Source organism: Cygnus olor, chromosome 18, assembly GCF_009769625.2.
Source record: "Cygnus olor isolate bCygOlo1 chromosome 18, bCygOlo1.pri.v2, whole genome shotgun sequence".
NCBI lineage: Eukaryota > Metazoa > Chordata > Aves > Anseriformes > Anatidae > Cygnus > Cygnus olor.
Window position 1 is genome coordinate 10,721,421 of NC_049186.1, and position 17,443 is coordinate 10,738,863.

General features: G+C 44.2%; 1 long non-coding RNA gene across 1 annotated transcript; it reads left to right on the forward strand.

Moving 5' to 3' along the window:
• Positions 1 to 923: 923 nt before the first annotated feature.
• Positions 924 to 17,039, forward strand: LOC121056899. The gene is made up of 3 exons (XR_005813553.1): positions 924 to 1,769; positions 12,257 to 12,385; positions 14,593 to 17,039. It is a non-coding gene; the product is annotated as an uncharacterized LOC121056899 (long non-coding RNA).
• The last annotated feature ends 404 nt before the right edge of the window (positions 17,040 to 17,443 follow it).

Below are 17,443 nucleotides of genomic sequence, written 5' to 3' on the forward strand. Positions count from 1 at the left end.
TCTTTTTCTCCCTCCTTTCACCCTGGGAGAAGTGTCTCCCAGCGATACCCCTCGACAGGCTTTGATCTCAAGGACCCTCACGGGTTGGGCGTTTACCTTTAGAGTTGCAACATTTTCATGTAGCTGGCATGTCTCGGTATTTTCCATATTTATAGCTCATTAACTCCTACAACGAGAGCCTTCTGCAGTTCTTTATGCGTGGTGCCTAACGAGGAGGGGTTGCCAGAATCGCTGTGCCCATCCCTTGGTGTATTATCTGACAGTTTTTCTATTGAATTAACTCAAGGTATGCATTGACTAAACATCTTCAGAACTGTTGGACAAACAGACTATGTAATATTCATACATTAATGCAAATCGGCTTCAAATATGTCAGACTCACTCCCCTAGGAATCCCTGGACCTCAGCATGTTGTGACAGTTCTTGTTTAAGCAAATCTGGATCTTTCGGTGCAAATAATGAGAGTGCTTTCATCCTAAGCGGTATTACCAGTGAGACTAATGTGCCATTCTCCTTCTTAAAACTGTAGTCTCATCAGATATGAATTAAACCACTGGGAGAGCAGGAAAAGAAAATGTGAGTAGCATTTGCATGCATTGTCCCTCCTTTTCATCTGCTGCAAGAGCCACATTGTGGCGCCTTTTTAGTGACAATACTGCTATTACAGTAAATGATTAAACAGTCGCAGTCTTTCACGTTCTGGGTTTTCAGACTTGGAGATTTTGTTCCATGTGTAAATTATTTGCATGCATTTGAGATATCATTAGTTATGTATTGCTTGAAAGCCTCATGCCACACACTTCCCATCTTGCAGGTCTCCTTCCATGGATATTTCCACGTCCCTGGAAAGATTCAGAAGATGGCTGGTGCTGATGACTGTCCAGAGGGAGCTTCTCAACATGCTTTCAGGTACCTTTATGTGCTCTAAAGGCTCAGGAAGTTTCACTGAGGCTCGGCTTTCCATCCATGGGAGCAAGTAAACCTTGGGAGCTTCTGCAGCCACTGGTGGCTGGGGTCTGCCTTCGATCCAGCGCTGCCGACCTCCCTCGTACCCTGCTTGGGCACACGTTGTGTTGTGCTGCCAGTGGGCAGATGTGCTGTTTGCTGTTCCCAGCAGGGCTGTGAGAGTCCCTCGTGTGATGGTTATTTACCACACCGTATTATTTGGGCTGAAACACGTAAGCGTTACTACTCAGATATATTGCTGCCCCTAACACATCTTCCTAACGAAACACGCTCAGCCCGTTCCAACATGGTAGATTTGGTTTCAGATAGGAGATGTCCACATTCCTTCCTTGAAGTTCGTCTCCTCCACATATCAAAAATGTTAACAAATAGGCATAATATATGCCCTGGGGAGCAGAGAAAGCTGCTTTTCTTTTTCTTGGCTGGCTTAATCCACGCTGGAATTATGTGACTTTTCATCTCTGCAGTTGGAGGAAAAGGCTAACTTGCAGTGTAAAAGTAGCATGATAAATTGTGGAAAAATAACTTGCTGGCTTTCCTAAGAAACTCCAGCTCCTCCTCTCACTGTACTCCTTCCAGCGCCCCAGAATTCATTGCATCAGTGCATGTTATGGCACCTTTGGGATGCGTTACTCATAAGAATGGAGCTACTGGTGCTTTGCAGGCGTATTTTAGCTTTGGCTCTCACATGAGTGCTCTGACACATCCGTGCTGTCTGCACGTCTGGGTAGCGTTTGCTTGCGGGTGTCTCCTGAGATTCCAGTCAGCTCAAAAAAGGAAACATCTAATTTATATTTGCTAAGGTATGCGTGAGGTCCTTTTGTTCCTCTTTGCCGGTGGTGAGGGCTTTGGGTGCAGGGTTAACGTGGCACGAAGGCAAGAGGGATGGCTCAAATGGGAATGTGGTGTTTGCGCTGTGATGTCCAGCTCCAGATCTGTCCTTTCTCTTCTGAACACTGCAGGGTGGCCAGAGGGAGTGGGGAGACTGCACTTGCTCGGACAGCCTTGCTTGCGTGCCCTTGTCTGTTATTTTCTGCATTGTAATGTGCTGGGAGAGTCCACATGTACCTTCCAGGCTGAGGCAGCTGCCCTGCTGCATGCCCTGGCCCTTTGGCACTGCCTGGCCTGCCTCGTGAGGCTCCTTCCCTGCAACCTGCAGGCACAAGGGGCTGAAAAGCGCAGCCCCAGGAGCGTGCACTGGCATGGGGGAACCCACGACCTGCCCAGCGTAACTTGCCCTTTGTGCAGCACAGCTGGGCTGCACTCGGTCTGAGCCTGAGTCTTCTTCCTTTGAATTCATTTGGATCTCAGACTTCATCTGTAATTGCCTATAATTAACCTCTCCTTGCAGGGCGCTCTGGAGATGGGAGCTGATAAGCGAGTGCTGCACATTGCTCTTGTTGCAGACGTTTTCCCCTGGAGGCAGCCCTGACGGGCTCTTTTGCTCTAAAATGGTACAATCTGGGTGAATTTCAGTGTTTCCAGGTTTATATGCAAAAAAAGTGAGACTTAAACTCTAGGTTTGTGTATAAGCTTAGCAGAATTCCCTGGTCACCCCTGGGGGTTTAGCACCAGCCCTGGTTTGGAAGACTTGTACTTTTGGGGCCCAATCTCATGTAACCAGCACAGGACGGTCAAATATCAAGGCTTATTATTAAGTAGTGTATTTTCCATCAGCAAGTATACCAAGTCAGTAAGACTTAAAGTACCAAGGTGTTTTAAATTAAAATACTAAGGCGTTACATGTATAGTAGGTCCTTTTATGCTCTGAGCCGTTTGCCAAAGTTTGCACGTAACCACGATGATTTTATGCAAAAGAAGGGACAGGCACAGTCTGAAGTAAAACTGTTCTGGCCTGTCCACATGAACTGTTCTCAGCTTTAGGAAGCTGGAGTGCAGAGAGCAACCTTTTTAATTTTTCTCTCCCTTAAAATGAATAAGCAGATAGAGATCTGGTGCACAAGCAGGAGAACAAAAATATATTAAAACAGCAAAGTACTGTGGTTAGCAAAGGTTTTGTTAAATGAAATGCCATTTTTGTTTTTTCCCCTTAGGGAACAATAAGAAAACTTCTCTTTATACATATCTCTTTCTGAGACATGCTCCATGACTGGTCGCAACCTGTAATAAAAATGCCATATCCAAGAGAATATATTTAATATCGGGAAGGCAAAATAGAATGATATGATCTGTTTGGGGTTTGAAGGTAAATGTTTAGACATTTTTTCCTTTAAAATAATCTGTGATAGATGCTGGTTAGCTGACTGGGAAATGAAATCACGGAGGATTTATGCCATTAATGACAGGCTATGATGTCAAAGACATTTGGCCTGTGGCCATAACCTTTTGTGTGGCTCTGGTTGATTTTTATAAATAAACAGGGCCGCTCAGCTGCTGCCTGGATAGGAGTCCCCATCACTTGGGAGCAGTGAAAACTAGGCTAAGGAAAGCACTTAATAATATTGAGCACAAAATCAAGGGGAAGGGATGTCCTGCAAGAATTGCTTTCTCCCTTTACTTCCTCTGGCTTTACAGAGCAGGTCTTGGTTAATATTTAAAGAAACTGCAGATTACTGAAATAACACCGAAACCAATCTTACTGTCTGAAACCCCATTGTGCGATGTTGATTTACAATTAGTCAAAAGCCTGGACGCGTTGTCAATAGCGTGCATCAGCGCTATTCTTGTCCCTTTTTGGCACAAAAAAGCAGCCTGGATCGGCTTGTCCAGCTGTGCCAATGCAGCAGCACAGCTCTCCGCTGGCGCGGGACCAGGGGGCTGCTCACCCTGCCTGCAGGCAGCCAGACAGGTCTGATACGCAGACCCCCCCCCCTTGTGACAGAAAACTGCAAATCTGACTGCAAAGAGACAGGGAAGCCCTGAAGTAGATATAGCTTTCATATCTGTCCCCTAAAGGAGCTTACAGGCATAATTTTAATCATATTTTCCCACATAATACAGAGGATTTGCTTGCAGCCATTTCAGCCATTTGATACGTGGGAGGGCTTCATTATGTTGTTATTGGTGTCATTTTTCTTTTCACATCGAGCTGTTTGCCTTTTGTATTTCATCCTCCAGGAGCTGTGCTGCTAATGGTTCTCTAGGTGCCAGACCTCCGCTGGGTTAGGCAGCACAGCTGCCTTGTGTTGGATTGAATGTCACCACCTTCTAAGGATCTCGGTCCTTTTATTAAGATAATTAGCTGCCCTATGTCACGGATTTCTGCATAAGCACACCAAGAACTACTCATTCTACTCTTTTATTGGCAATTCTTTTATAGACAAATGATTTTCCTGTGCAAATCTTCATCTTTACCTTTAGTTTGAAATGACTAAGATATATTCATTTTGTTCAGCTTGCTAACCACACTGTAAAATTGACGTGATCCTTACATAGGGTTATCTGTTTTGTCCATTAAAAGTATAGTTCCCCATAGTTCACTTATTTATTTTGGGTTAATTCTTTCTTTTCCAGAAGCAGTATTTTGCACTGGAAATTGTGTCTTGTGGAGTCCTATCATTAGCCTGCTGCCTTTACATTTTCCCAAACAGTACAGACGGAGGGAATTGGAACAGCATGGCAGTAGTACTTGTTTGTTTGGGTCCTCCTACTATTACTACACAGAAAAAGAACTTTAATTATGGAGCAAAAACTCCTTTTGTTAGAGCCCATGTACAGATGAAAAAGGGTCCTTCTTCTTATCCTTCCATACTTTGTACACCATTTGCTGAACAGTATTAGCATTTGCACCAGAATAACCAAAAAAGGGGATTTTGCTGGTGTTCATTTGCACGATTAGTTTCAGTGCAGGTTAATTTGGTGTGTGCAAGCACCACGTTGCCTGGTGGTGCCACAGAAGAGCAGGAGCTGGGTGAGGCTGGTACCCTGCAGGTGTTTGGTTCCTCAGCCCCCCACAGGTCCCCCCTTCCAGGGCTGGAGGTCAGACGCGGGTCTGGTGCGACAAAGCAGCACACGAGGCCAGGAAACCCTTCTGGGATGTGGCTCCTGACAACCCAAAGGGCCCTGCAGAAACCCAGGCAGCACACTACAGCAGCCTAAAAGACATCCCCGCTTACACCAGGGCTGTTTCACTGTGCAGAGCATCACCGCTAGCTGCGGGCCAGGCTGTGGGTGCCCCTCCAGCAGTACCCCCATGGGTAAAGGTCTGTACCCCACATGTGGCACCAGTCCTGTGGACCTGGAGGATGGTGGCAGCGGTCAGCCCCATCCCCATCCCCGTCCCCAGGCGCATCTCTGCAGCGCTGTAATGCCGTCCAGATGTCGGCGCGGCTCCGCAGCCTGACGGCTGCATTTCACCATTAACATACTTGTTTTATGACAGAGTGGGATCATTACAATCGTCACATTATTCTGTTTCTTTTTTTCCCCTCTCCTATTAGTAGAGACACTGATTATTATTTTAATAGGGAGAAACAAGTTCCCCATGTCCTTTTCCAGTCCTAAAAATACAAGACTATTTTCCAGAGAAGCTTATGATTGTAGATTTAAATGTTCGACTAGAATACATTAAAGTGCCCTAGATTTTAAGGAGAAAAAGCGAGTCCTGATACTCAGAGGAAGGTAGGGCACTTAAGCTGAATTACAGCAGTGTAATGATTGGTATTGTCAGATTTTATAATCTACAAAATTATTCTTAGGCACACATTTCATTCACAAAAATGTTTCTAAAATAATTTCAGAACTTCACTTGAAGACTGTTTATTTTGGAAAAATATAAATCATTGTTCCATTTAAAAACATTTCAGCTCAGAGAGCTGTAATATTTTATTTGTGCTGAAAGAAGGCAGGGTTTATTAAATATTAATATGTGGTTTACAGCACGGGTTAAAGTTCCCCTCTTAATATACGCTATAACTGTGCTCAAGAGACTTCATTCCTGAGGGAATATAAGTTTCTGCTTAAGGGACTTGAAGATAAAGGAACAATATAATCACAGTTTATAAAAATGCCAATATACAGTACTCTTTCTGTCCAAAAGTTTGTGAACGTTCATGATAATTAATGGCATGAGCTAATTAATGGCAGCATATAAATACGACACCTGGCACGGTGCCTTGCTGAGCACAGGTCATGTACTCATGTCCCTGACCTGCTTCTGCATCAGGAGCTTATTTTTGAGACCCTTGAAGCTGAGACAGGCACCAGCAGGTGTGCCAAGGCCAGGCGGTGACATTAAGGACTGGTCAGAGAAAGGAAAGACACAGAAAATGCCAGGGGTAGGCACCGGGATGGAAAGATTTAGTAAAAAGGGAAAAAGCAGATCCTCGATCAGGGAAGACGAGGTGCAGAAGGGAGTTGTGCAGCCAGGTGAGTGGGAATTGTGCCTTTCAGTCAAAGCCTCTGGAAACCGAGTGTAAATCGTGAAAAGGCAGTGGGATTTCAGCTTTTAAATCATGCAAGGACCTTTGGCAACTGTAACATGAAAGTCTTCGAATCCACAGAGATGAGGGAAAAGCTTAAGGAGGAGATTTTTCAAAGGCTTGGTGAGGAGGTAGCTGTTTATTGAATATTTATCAAGACTTTTGATGGCACACAGACAACTTCCACGCTGGTTCAGTGGCCATCAGCCATCTCTGGGCACGGAGGGCATGCGACAGGGAATGCTGTATTATTTCCACTTCTTTATACCACGGATTAGCCAAAATAAATAAATAAATAGATCTCCTTAAAGATGAAATAATCCTAGAGGAACAATTCTGTAATATCTGCTAAAAACTGTGTGAGAGACTGGATGGTGAACTTCCAAATGGGAACCTTTCACACGTGTGCAGTGTGTTGACTCTAACTTAAATTCCCATAAATCCATCCTTGAAGTTTTTGCTCCTTCAGATTTAAAAGGCAGAACTGCTTATTCTTTTTTGCTTGGGAAAGGAGTCAAGACCTTTATAGTCTCAAAATGGACTTTTTTTTTCTTTTTTTTTTTTTTAAAGAAAATATAATTGCATACAAACTGTAACCCCCCTCTAAACAATTCTCATCGGTTCCCTGAAGTGTCTCTTGGCTGAATTGTAAATCACCATAAAGTGCACCCCAAAAAAAAAAAGAAAAAAGAAAAAAATAATCAGGGCATAAATGAGTTTTGGAGCTGTCTAGTCTGGGATCTGTAATTAAATCAAGGAGACTTTCTGATCTATAGAAGGGTCAGTGTAACAGGGCAGTGCTTTGAACCACGGTCTCATTAAGACACAATTGCCTTCTTCGCTTCCCAGATTGTTTATAACAGAGGGCTTATTCCTAAGCAGTCAATAACTGGAGAACATAAATCACTGCACAGAAAGAGTTGTTCCTGGTTTATGGGCCAGATCCTCAGCTGGTATAAATCACTGTTGCCCCAATGATGTCACCTAACTCATGCTTTATTTATACAATCCAAAGATCTGTCTCATACTGTTCTCATTTTATTGGCTTTTATTGACTCATTCTGTAGGCACAGATTCTCATACATAAAATGAAGGTGGAGATAATTGAGGTATGTGAAAAGTAGTTTTGTAAAATTTTCAAGGGAAAATCTGAATCGTTCTCTTCCTTCCCCTTTCATTTTATTAAAAAAGAGTTACCATCTGAATTTTTGTCAACTCATAACCATTTCCCTAAATACCACCTTGGTCACTTTGCACTCGTTCTTTTGCAAAATGTTCCAGTGATCTTTGCATGATGTAATGGAGCTGCTTCTAGATGCTTCTGAATTCAGAAAGGATGTCCCCAGGCTGACCAGGGGACAGTCAGGTTTACATCTGACTTTCCATGTGTGTGCAGCACCGCCTTACAAACACCGCTGCGTGGGAGCCTTTGGATTGCCCTGTGCTTCATTTTGGGCTATAACAGCACAGAGAGACAAATCTCCAGAAATCTCCTTCTGAGATGAAGGTCACTTTTGGTCCCTTGGCCAAGCAAGCAGGCAATATTCACCCGGCCTGCACAGCTCCTCTACCAAAGCAGTATTACCAGTTGTTAATTAAACTTACAAAAGCTCCTTTTCCTTTTTGTTCCGGTAGTTGCTATGAGCAAATCTGGCAGCATGAAGTCCTTTTTATATGTCCTGGTTGTATTTCATCATGCTGATGTCAGGACTGATGTCACTGGTGTCAATATGGTATTTATGAAGCTGGCGATCAATGTTAAATACTGGATTTGGGATCCATTGACAGAGTTACAGCTCTGACTGTGTTTGACCTTCTTTAGCTGCCTGGGAGCCAGAGGGGATTTTCCATGTCATTCAGTTAAAGGAGTTTCCACTGCCTGGCTTTCTCCTCTCACTGCACGGTACTGCAGTGAATACAGTCATTTGAAAAAAAAAATAAATCATAATAAAAGGTCTCCAAGGAAATAGTAAAAATTTATGAAAGAAATCTCCAGAGAACAAAACATCAAACTGGCAGACACTGAACATGAGAAAACAGCCAAGGAATATTGTGAAAAATTGATGAGCAGAGCTGCAGATACTTGAAAACAATAAACAAGCAGAATCTACTTAATTAGGGAAGATTGCGATGTTATTTCTCTGGGTTAACTTTTATGTCCACCCAGAACTTTGGCACGCAGATAATGACAGGCCCAGGCATTTGATTTTGCTGCCGTTCCTTTTGCGAAACACAGAAATTACGTCCATTTTTTTCCCACGAAAAACTACCAGAATTTTATTCCAAGCTGTTTCACAAATCAAAGCTGTTGCTACAGCGAGGGTGAAATATTCACCGGCTCTGCTTACTGGCCTCCTCCTACCATCAAATTCATCACAGGGACTTGCTGGAGCTCTGCTTTCTGCCCAGAAAACACTGAAAGGAGGGGAAGGTGAAGCCGCAAGGAGAAGCACAGGCACAGGAGGCAATTTTGCCCAGGCTGTGTCTATTCCCTTCCTGCAGCCATGCAACACATAGCTTCTTTCTTGATGGAGCTTTTCATTAGAAACATAAGATGTTTGAGAACAAGAAATAAGTTATTTAAAGACCTTTATCTGGCAGGATATGCATGTGCCTATGAAGAAAACAGCAGAGGAGATGTGCTCTGCAGGAGCAGGGTGCTGGAGAAGGAGACAGACCTTTGCACCCCAGCTCTCTTCAGCCCAGAGGCTGTTTCTAGAGGATGTTTCTGAAGCCTATACATTTTCCTGCTGACAGTTTAGATATATATGTATATATATATATATGTATATATAGGCTGGCTTCATGCTCACCACCTGCAAGCTCATCACCTTCACTAATCCATCAGTCTTCCATCAGCTCCTTGGACTCTCCCAAGAGATCTGGAGGATTCAAACCCTCACAGGTGGCAGAATTTCTTCCTGAACTCATGGTGACACTTTCCCTTAACTTCTTCTGAGCCTGGAGATCTTTCTTATGCTCCTAATCTCCCTGAAACCATCATTTCTTATCCAAAGCTGCTTAAGCAGTTGGGGAGTAACGTTCATTTCCAGGCAATATGTGCGCAAACTTGGATGAGGGCTGGTTAGCAAACGGAGCTGGCTGTAATCCGGAATAAAATTAAACCTTAATCACTGGGTTCGGGAGGATAGATTTGTCACTGGCCAGCAAACATGTATCTTAATAAACACATTCATTCCCGCGGAGCACAAATCCATTCATATCCACTGGCTTAAAGGGATGTGCATCTGCACACGGGGACTTGGGATTTTCCCCCCTCTGAAGCAGTGCTTCGCCGTGAAGAGAGGCTTACGTACGAGCACTGGCCCTTATGGCAGGGACGTGGTTGTGGCTGAGCTATGCTCGCATCTGCAGGCTGGGAAGGGCCGAGTCCTGCAAGAGGCTGCTGCCTGGACACCGCATTAGCAAGGGGCAGCTTCAGCCCCACCACGGAGAGGGGGGATCTGAGCTGCAGACAGATGAAAGGCTCCTTTCCATGTCACACTGGGCCATGGCAGGGCTTAGAAATCAACCTGGGTCTCCTGAGCCACCGCCCTGTGCACTAACCACATTTTTCGTCCTCTCCATTTCTCAACTGCTAGTAATTACTCTTAGAAATGCTCTGGAAGCCAAAACAAACAAGCGAGATATTTCCAGTGAGCTTTCAGTTCGTTACTAATCCTTCAAAGACGGTTCTGTCCACAAGGCAATACAGCAAGTTATCATGTTGCTGAGCCCACTTCTCTGCTTTGCGTGTTTGTGGCATCGTTTCCCTCTGATGAACGAATTTGTGTATGAGCTGACATCTCCCTCTTTGGACTGGAAGTTTTCTCTCTCACGTGATGGGAAAAACAAGTTCCATGCTGAATCAGAACCCAGCCGGCACAGCTAATATGACCTGGATTTGTTTCAGGGGACAGGGATTTTGGTCACCCAGGGCCTACCTCAGAACCAACTGGAAGTAATTCTGTGCATTTGTTTTTTTCCACTGTACTCCAAAGTACTACCTCATGAGCACAGCATGCTGGGATGACAGTAAATATCTGCAGACACTGAATATGTTTTTTTTTTTTTTTTTTTTTTACTATTGCTTATCTCTACTTTTAAGTAGAATGTTAATAAATAAATAAATAAATAAAGGCCTTTACTGAATCTCTCTATACTACATTATATCTACATGGATGTGAATTCTCGCACCAACTCATCCTGCACTGACTCACTGGAATGTGCTTATCACAGGTGAATCTATGAAAGAAAGTCATCCTTATCGATACTTTGTCTTCTTCCTTGGAGCCTGTTCATGCATGACTTCATGGAGCTTCACAAGAGTTGACTGAAGACTGGGTGCAGTGTCCCTCTAATTAGCAATATTGTCTCATCTTGCATCGTATTTTATGATCTGCAGACATTATCTGGGTGATCTAATTCAAGGGAAAGTGTCGGGAATATTTCAATTCTGTTATTGAATTTTCTTCTCAGGCTTTGTAATTAATTCCCAGTGCCTCAGGCGGGCTGTAGTAGCAGTGACAGATGAGCCGTGCTCCATCACAAACGTAAGCCAAAGCCCAAGCTGCTGCGTTAGACTTGCCTTCTACCCACCACATACAGTGGCTTTGCCTCTGCTTCTGCTGCTTCTGATCCAACCAGGGCAATGTAAAAGCAACACACAGTGAGACTTTCAACAAAGAGTATTAAAACCTAAAGAAATTCCAGTTCATAGTAGCATGGCACATCAGAAGAGACCTGTTTACCTTTCCTTGCCCAGTCTTCAAGCCTTACACATTTCTAGGAAAAAAGCATCTCGTGTCACTCTCTGAAGTTGAACACTAAAATATGAAGACTAGTTCACAACTTTCAGGGCAAGCACTAAAGAGTTCATCTGATGAGACTTCAACATCTAAAGAAGAAATTGTTTACAAGCTTTGGGCCAACTGTGCAGTTAGATGTGGTGGAATTTCTGAAAGTAACTGCTTGCTTTAAAGCCACTGAGTTCATTTAAACGAATGGGATTTAGATGTAAAAGTCCTTTTGAAAATTCCATGAGGTGACTGGTGCATTGTTAGGTTCTGCAGCTAAAAAAACTGGCCTGTGGGCTTTGATGCCCCCTCATCTGTTCAACAAGCATGAGGGTATTCCCCTAACTCAAATGAATATTGTATGTGCAGACCACATTATTTGGCATTATGTTCATGTAAAACTAGATTAGTCAAATAAACCTTCTAAGACAAAGTCTAAAGACAGGCTGACGCCCACATATATGTGTGTCCATGTAGACCTCACCTACTGCACATGTTTTATACTAGAAATTATGACCTAGTGAAGTGTGGAGGTAACTCAGATGCCAACGTGTACAAACACTGCTGGTCTGCCTCGCGCACTCTGCAGCAGGGTACACGCTGTCCAACCAAGCCTTCTTGGGTAGTAGGTAGAGCTGGACCTCGGCCAAGGCTTGAAGATACATAGATCAAGATTTCAGACTCCTTCTATGAAGTTCATGTAAGCTGGCAAATGCTGTTTTAATACTGGCCCATTTCTAGTTTCTTCCAGATAGGTTAGGCATTGCTACTATAAAGTGAAAACCGACTGGCTCACATTTATTTTTAAAACCTTAACTAACCAGATGATGTTTTATCTGACTATAGGCCAGTCCAGCCCACATGAAGAAAAGGCTAGAGCACAGATCAAACGTTTCTTGGCCAACATGGCACTGCTATTAGGGGAGATTTCCAGCAAGCTCTGTCACAAGTTGCAAGATATTTATCAGAAACAAATGGAGTTTGAAATTTCATGACATTTAATTTTTTAAGACAGTAATTGCCTATTTCCTTACCAAAATTAGAAACAGAAAATGTTTTAAAAAGTCCTCTCTCCAGCAACCTCTATTGTGATTCAGTTTATTTTCTTTGCAGCTAAGGCATCCACCCCCTTTCTAGCAGAAGCCCCGTTCGCTCTCATTCCTGATGAGCCCTATCCAAGCGCAGGAGCGGGCATTGCCAGGAGGGGAGCACTGGTTCTCTCCTGCTGCCCAGAGGAGCGAGGTGAGCATGCTTTCAAGAGAATGACTAAGGCAGCTGCAAGATATAAGTTTCACTTCATCAGTCTCTTAAGGAGAAAACAACTTTACTTGCCATTAAAGTCCTGGAAGCTCCAATAGCTGTCCTTATAAATTAAAGGATGGAAATGGGCTTTCGGTAAAATTTGTTCCAGTTCACCACTCAGAAGCTGAAGAACAGAATAGGAAGAGTAGCTGTTTCAAATACGTAGTCTTAATGTGGACACAGCCTTCCACAAAGTGACATGCAAAACCTTTTGGAGCACTTGCAGAATTGGGTTGTGTCTGCGTCCACCACATCGAGAGCAAGAGGGTGAGAACACAGACATTTTTCAGGAGGGGATCATAGGAAAAAGGCAAATATTCTATGCAGTTTGATCATCTTGCTGGTGTTGCTTCCCTTCTCTTGGTGATGCATCCAACAAAGCTCCTGTCCATGGTAAATGCAGTTGAGTCGGTCAGAGAGCAGCACTTTGTGCAGGTGCCTTGCTACATGGCACTGGTGAGATCCCTGTGGAGAACAGGCTGTTCCCCTCCCTCGTGCCTGCTGTGGTCACGGGGCTCTGTCTGGGTGATGACCACTGCTAATGATCATTACTGCTGGGGGCAGTCCAGATGCCCGTGACTCCCTCTGACTGCTTGAGGTCCCTTCAAAAAATCACAGCTGCGACTGCAGATTTTTTTAAGAGCTGTCAGCTCAGCACTCACTGCCTGCATGTGTGGTACAGACACTTCAAACAGGTGAAGTTTTAACCAGCACAATTATCCTTTGAGGAATTAGTGGTAACTGGCAAACTTTATTTCAATTATATCTACTTTCGACCCCCTTTTTTTTTTTTGCCACACACCCCAGCTGTAAACATGTGTAAAATGTCTCAGTAACTCTCAGAAATGATTGTACCAAAGTTACGAGAAATTCCAGAGTCCCACATGAAATCGTGCCTGGAATAAAAACTAAAACTTCTGGGCAAAGCAAATGAATTATCAGTATTCTTACAAGGACTTCACAGAGCTCTCTGTGCTCCAGGGATCTCGCTGTACCTTCTGAGGTTTCAGAAGGATATGAAATTATATTGCCCCAAGCATGCATTGAATAACCTTCAAGTCCCTGCGGCATCAATGTGGGCAAACACTGGAAGACATAATTAATTGGCATAATGGCAGGACCTGCAGATCTGACTGATAGGGGTGGACAGATGAATACATTGTGAGTCTTGCTCTGAATGTGACCAGGCTTGCTGTCCAAAGCAGTTCTCGGAGGACTTCATTTCACAGGAAAGAGCTTCTGCTACTGAAAATAGCCTGCTCTCAGCACAACTGAGTTTTCCTCTGCAGGTAATTCAATAGAATTTCTGAGGGGTGGTGGCTGAAACCAGAGGCTGTTTTAATGAGACACGGTGAAAATTAAACTAAGGCATTGGATGTAACTGTGTGGTTACTCCCATTTATCCCACAGCTGGACGATAAATATTCCAACCTGAACCCAGGATTTTCCCTTTAACATTACACTTTCTCTCTGTCTGTCACATCTCTGTTTTCTCCTGGGTGGTGCAAGGGTGCAAGGGTGGTTACACCTTGGGACAGGGAAGACGTCCGGTTGCAGTCAGCTGGTTGTGCTGTCTGTAGCGTAATTACGGCTCCACAGGGCTGGAGATGTTCTGGATTTACTCCACAGACACCGGATAATTACTACCCCATTGATCCATGGCTTTTTAAGGCTTTATAGGGCTGGCATGTGGTACACCCCATGGAAAACCAGAATATTGGGGCATGATATAGCAGGTATGATACTGTATATTAATTTCCATGGAAACTCTTGTGGGTAAACTGTTACAAGACGAAATAGCATCAGCTAGTAATTGTGCTGTGTAAGTGATCAGTGTAAGTGATCTGAAGGTTTCTGCATAGGGTCAGCTAGGATGAGATCATTAGTGCTCTTTGGGGAATGCCTCATCCTACCCACAGGAGTTCTGTGGTAAGAAAAAATGATCACTTGTTAAGTAAAAGTGCTAAAAGATTATTACCAATTGTCTGCTGACAAATCAGTGGAACATCTGAGTAGTCGTCTCTTGGTGCAACTCTATCAAGACCAGCAAAACCACAGTGGAGTTGGACTTAATTTGCCGCACTGCCTTTCAGTGCTTTCTAAATTCTTCCCTCGCTCATTTTTCATTTCTTGCCATGCCTTTCCAGCAGACAGCAGAGACAAGGTACATGCTGAGTGATCATCCTGTCCGGTTTTCCACATCTGACGCTCAAAAAATATATATATATATATATATGCGGAGAGGAAAGAATGGTTTGCAGTGAGTGATAACAGCTCTGCCTGGTGCTACCACGGGACACCACTGACGTGAGGATGCCGGTGTAAACGCACGTGGGCCGCCTGATGGCATGCTGGGCAAGTCTGGTGGCAATGGATTATTTGAGGCCAAGCGATGGGACATGCAGAAAGCCAGTGGCAGAGCAGGAACTGAGCACAGGCGAGGGCTGTGCGAGCCTTTGTGCAGCTGTCTGGATCAGTCCCGGGGCTACTGGGGTGTCATGGCATACCTGGGCTGAGTTTCAAGTCGACCTCAACTGATTTATGGGCTGGATGGAGACCTATAAAACCTGCGGCAATTCTGCATGGGGGTTTGCTGTGGAGCTCAGCAAAACTGTGAAACTCCAGCTGAGCTTTGTCCTGATTTTTCTGACACTCAGATAAATGTAAACCAAAAGCCTCAACCCAAATACTGCCAAATTATGGGGAATGTGCCAAAATGGAGATTATTTTTAAATATCTTCCCCTGTTTTGTGGCTTATGGGATGGGCATAGGGATACTAAGCAATAAACAAAGGACTACAGAGACAGTGTTTTGTGAACTCTGAGCATGACCTTTTCCACGAGGTGAAGTTATTGTATAAGACTTTCCTGTCTGAATGGGAAGGCAATGGGCAGGACAACACAATAAACCATCTCTCAACAAATGCTGAGGACTCAATTACAAGAGTATGGCCTAATTTCAAGGTCCCAGCCACACTGAAACAGCTGCTGAGCCACAGCTGGGTGTAAGGAATCACAGGACCAGTCCTCCTTGGATCTCAGGGGCAGTCAGCAGTCAAGGGCTGTCCAAGAAGGACAATCTCTACAAAAGTCTAAAAAAAACTCAAAAACGTTGATCTTACATTGTGGGATAAGTAAGCTCTAGGTAGAGAGATACGGAGTGATTTATTGTCCTTAAAATCTGTTTTCTCTTAACAGTCTTTCTTCTAAATAAAAATCTCTCTTCTAAATAAATAGTACTTGGCTCAGATAGGGCCCTTTCTTTACTGTATACCAGTGTCATTGCTCCCAGAAAGAAGAGAACCACAGGCAGTGAAAATAGGTCAGGCCTGCTGAGGTAATCGGGATAGATGGGAAAACAGTCTGATTTCTCCCCAAAGCTTGGGATGCAAAGCAAAGATGATGTGTGATGGTGTGGGAAGCACTGGGGCAGGTGCCCACACCAAGCCCTGCAAAGCATCAGCAGCCAGAGCCCTGCTTGGGTGGAGAGGGAAAGGAAGGAGGGAATGTAATTAACTCTGCCCCATGAGAGGAAGAGCAAGAGAAGCAGTGTTTGTCAATAGGAAACATGAAAAAATAACCACACACACACACACACACGAAAACAACCCTCAAACCCAACAGTCCTGATTGCACCCATCAGATAAGCTAATGGAGCATTAGCACTTCTCCATTTCACCCTTCCTGCCCTGCCCTGCAATTTGCAAATGGAACAGAACCCTCTGCATCCTTTTGCTCTTGCTCAGCTGCCCATCCTATCCCACATTTATCTGCTGGGATCACAGCACAGTGCATGTATCTGTTCCTGTTATTAAATCAACAAAAATGGGGATGTTGACAAATGACGGCAGCTTTCTCCATCCCGGACTGCTGCTGTTGTGACAGTGACCTGCCCTCCCCGGGGAGCAGGGACCCTGCCCAGAGCTCTGTGAGCTCTGAAAGTGAGGGGAAAGGGGCTGACTGCAGTAACCAGTGGGTTTGTAGTCCGCTTCCTTCCTAATTAATTTGCACAGGGAAGAAGACATGGTTTTCTAATAGCTGCTAAATGAAGTACAAAGCAGCACCTTGTGCTTTGCAGGAATATTACAGGGCTGTTTTCCCAAGGGAGCTCTTGCATCCATTCACCAGGAGCAAATACCATGACCTCAACACGCCTGCTCTGCAGTCTTCATGGGTACGTGCCCTATGTAATATCGTTATGGCCAAAAGCTTGTGCATTCAAAAGGAGTAAGTCTGTTTTTCACAGCTTCATGAAAGTTTAAGACATGGGGTGAAGTCTCACTTTGCCTTAGTCTCCTTCCCCCAGTTCACAGCCCACTGGAGTCTGGGCTTTTCGCCTTGTGTATCTTCCAGAAAGGCATCCAGCCTTGCTCTGAAGAGATAAAGATCCACTGACTCTGGCAGGAATTTCTTTCCAAGGATTATAGTGCTCTTCTGTTAAGCACATTGATCTAACTCTTGTTGTAATCTTACAATCAGTGGCAACCAGCTACTGGTTCTCGCTGCAGCCATCGGAGCGGAGCCTGGTATTCCAGGTTCAGTCTCTCCTGCCCTTTTTGTCCCTTTACACTGCAATAAATGTACATTATTCCGCCCTTTACTTGTTCTGTGACTTTTTTAATGCAGAATGCGTTGGACAAATGTTCTAAGTTGGAAGAAAGCGACTGTGCATTAGTGACCCTGGATTGCTTTGGCTGGTTGTGAATTGCCCTTCATGCCTGAAGGGTATTAAAATGTGATGGGAACAAGTCCAGTAGACAGTCCTGATGAATGCTGCATGAGTCGCTAGCACTGGGCAAGGAGTTCTGTTACTGCAAAAAACTCCATCTTCCCCCCTAGAAGTACAGTGAATATAAAGGACCCATCTGTGGCTGAAAGAGAAGTGTTTTAAAGACAGAGAGCTTTGTTCTTATCCTTACTGCTTCAGACATATACCGGAGAGAAATGGAGTAGGGTACGAGGCCAAAATTAATATTATTTTTGGAAAGAGATTGATCC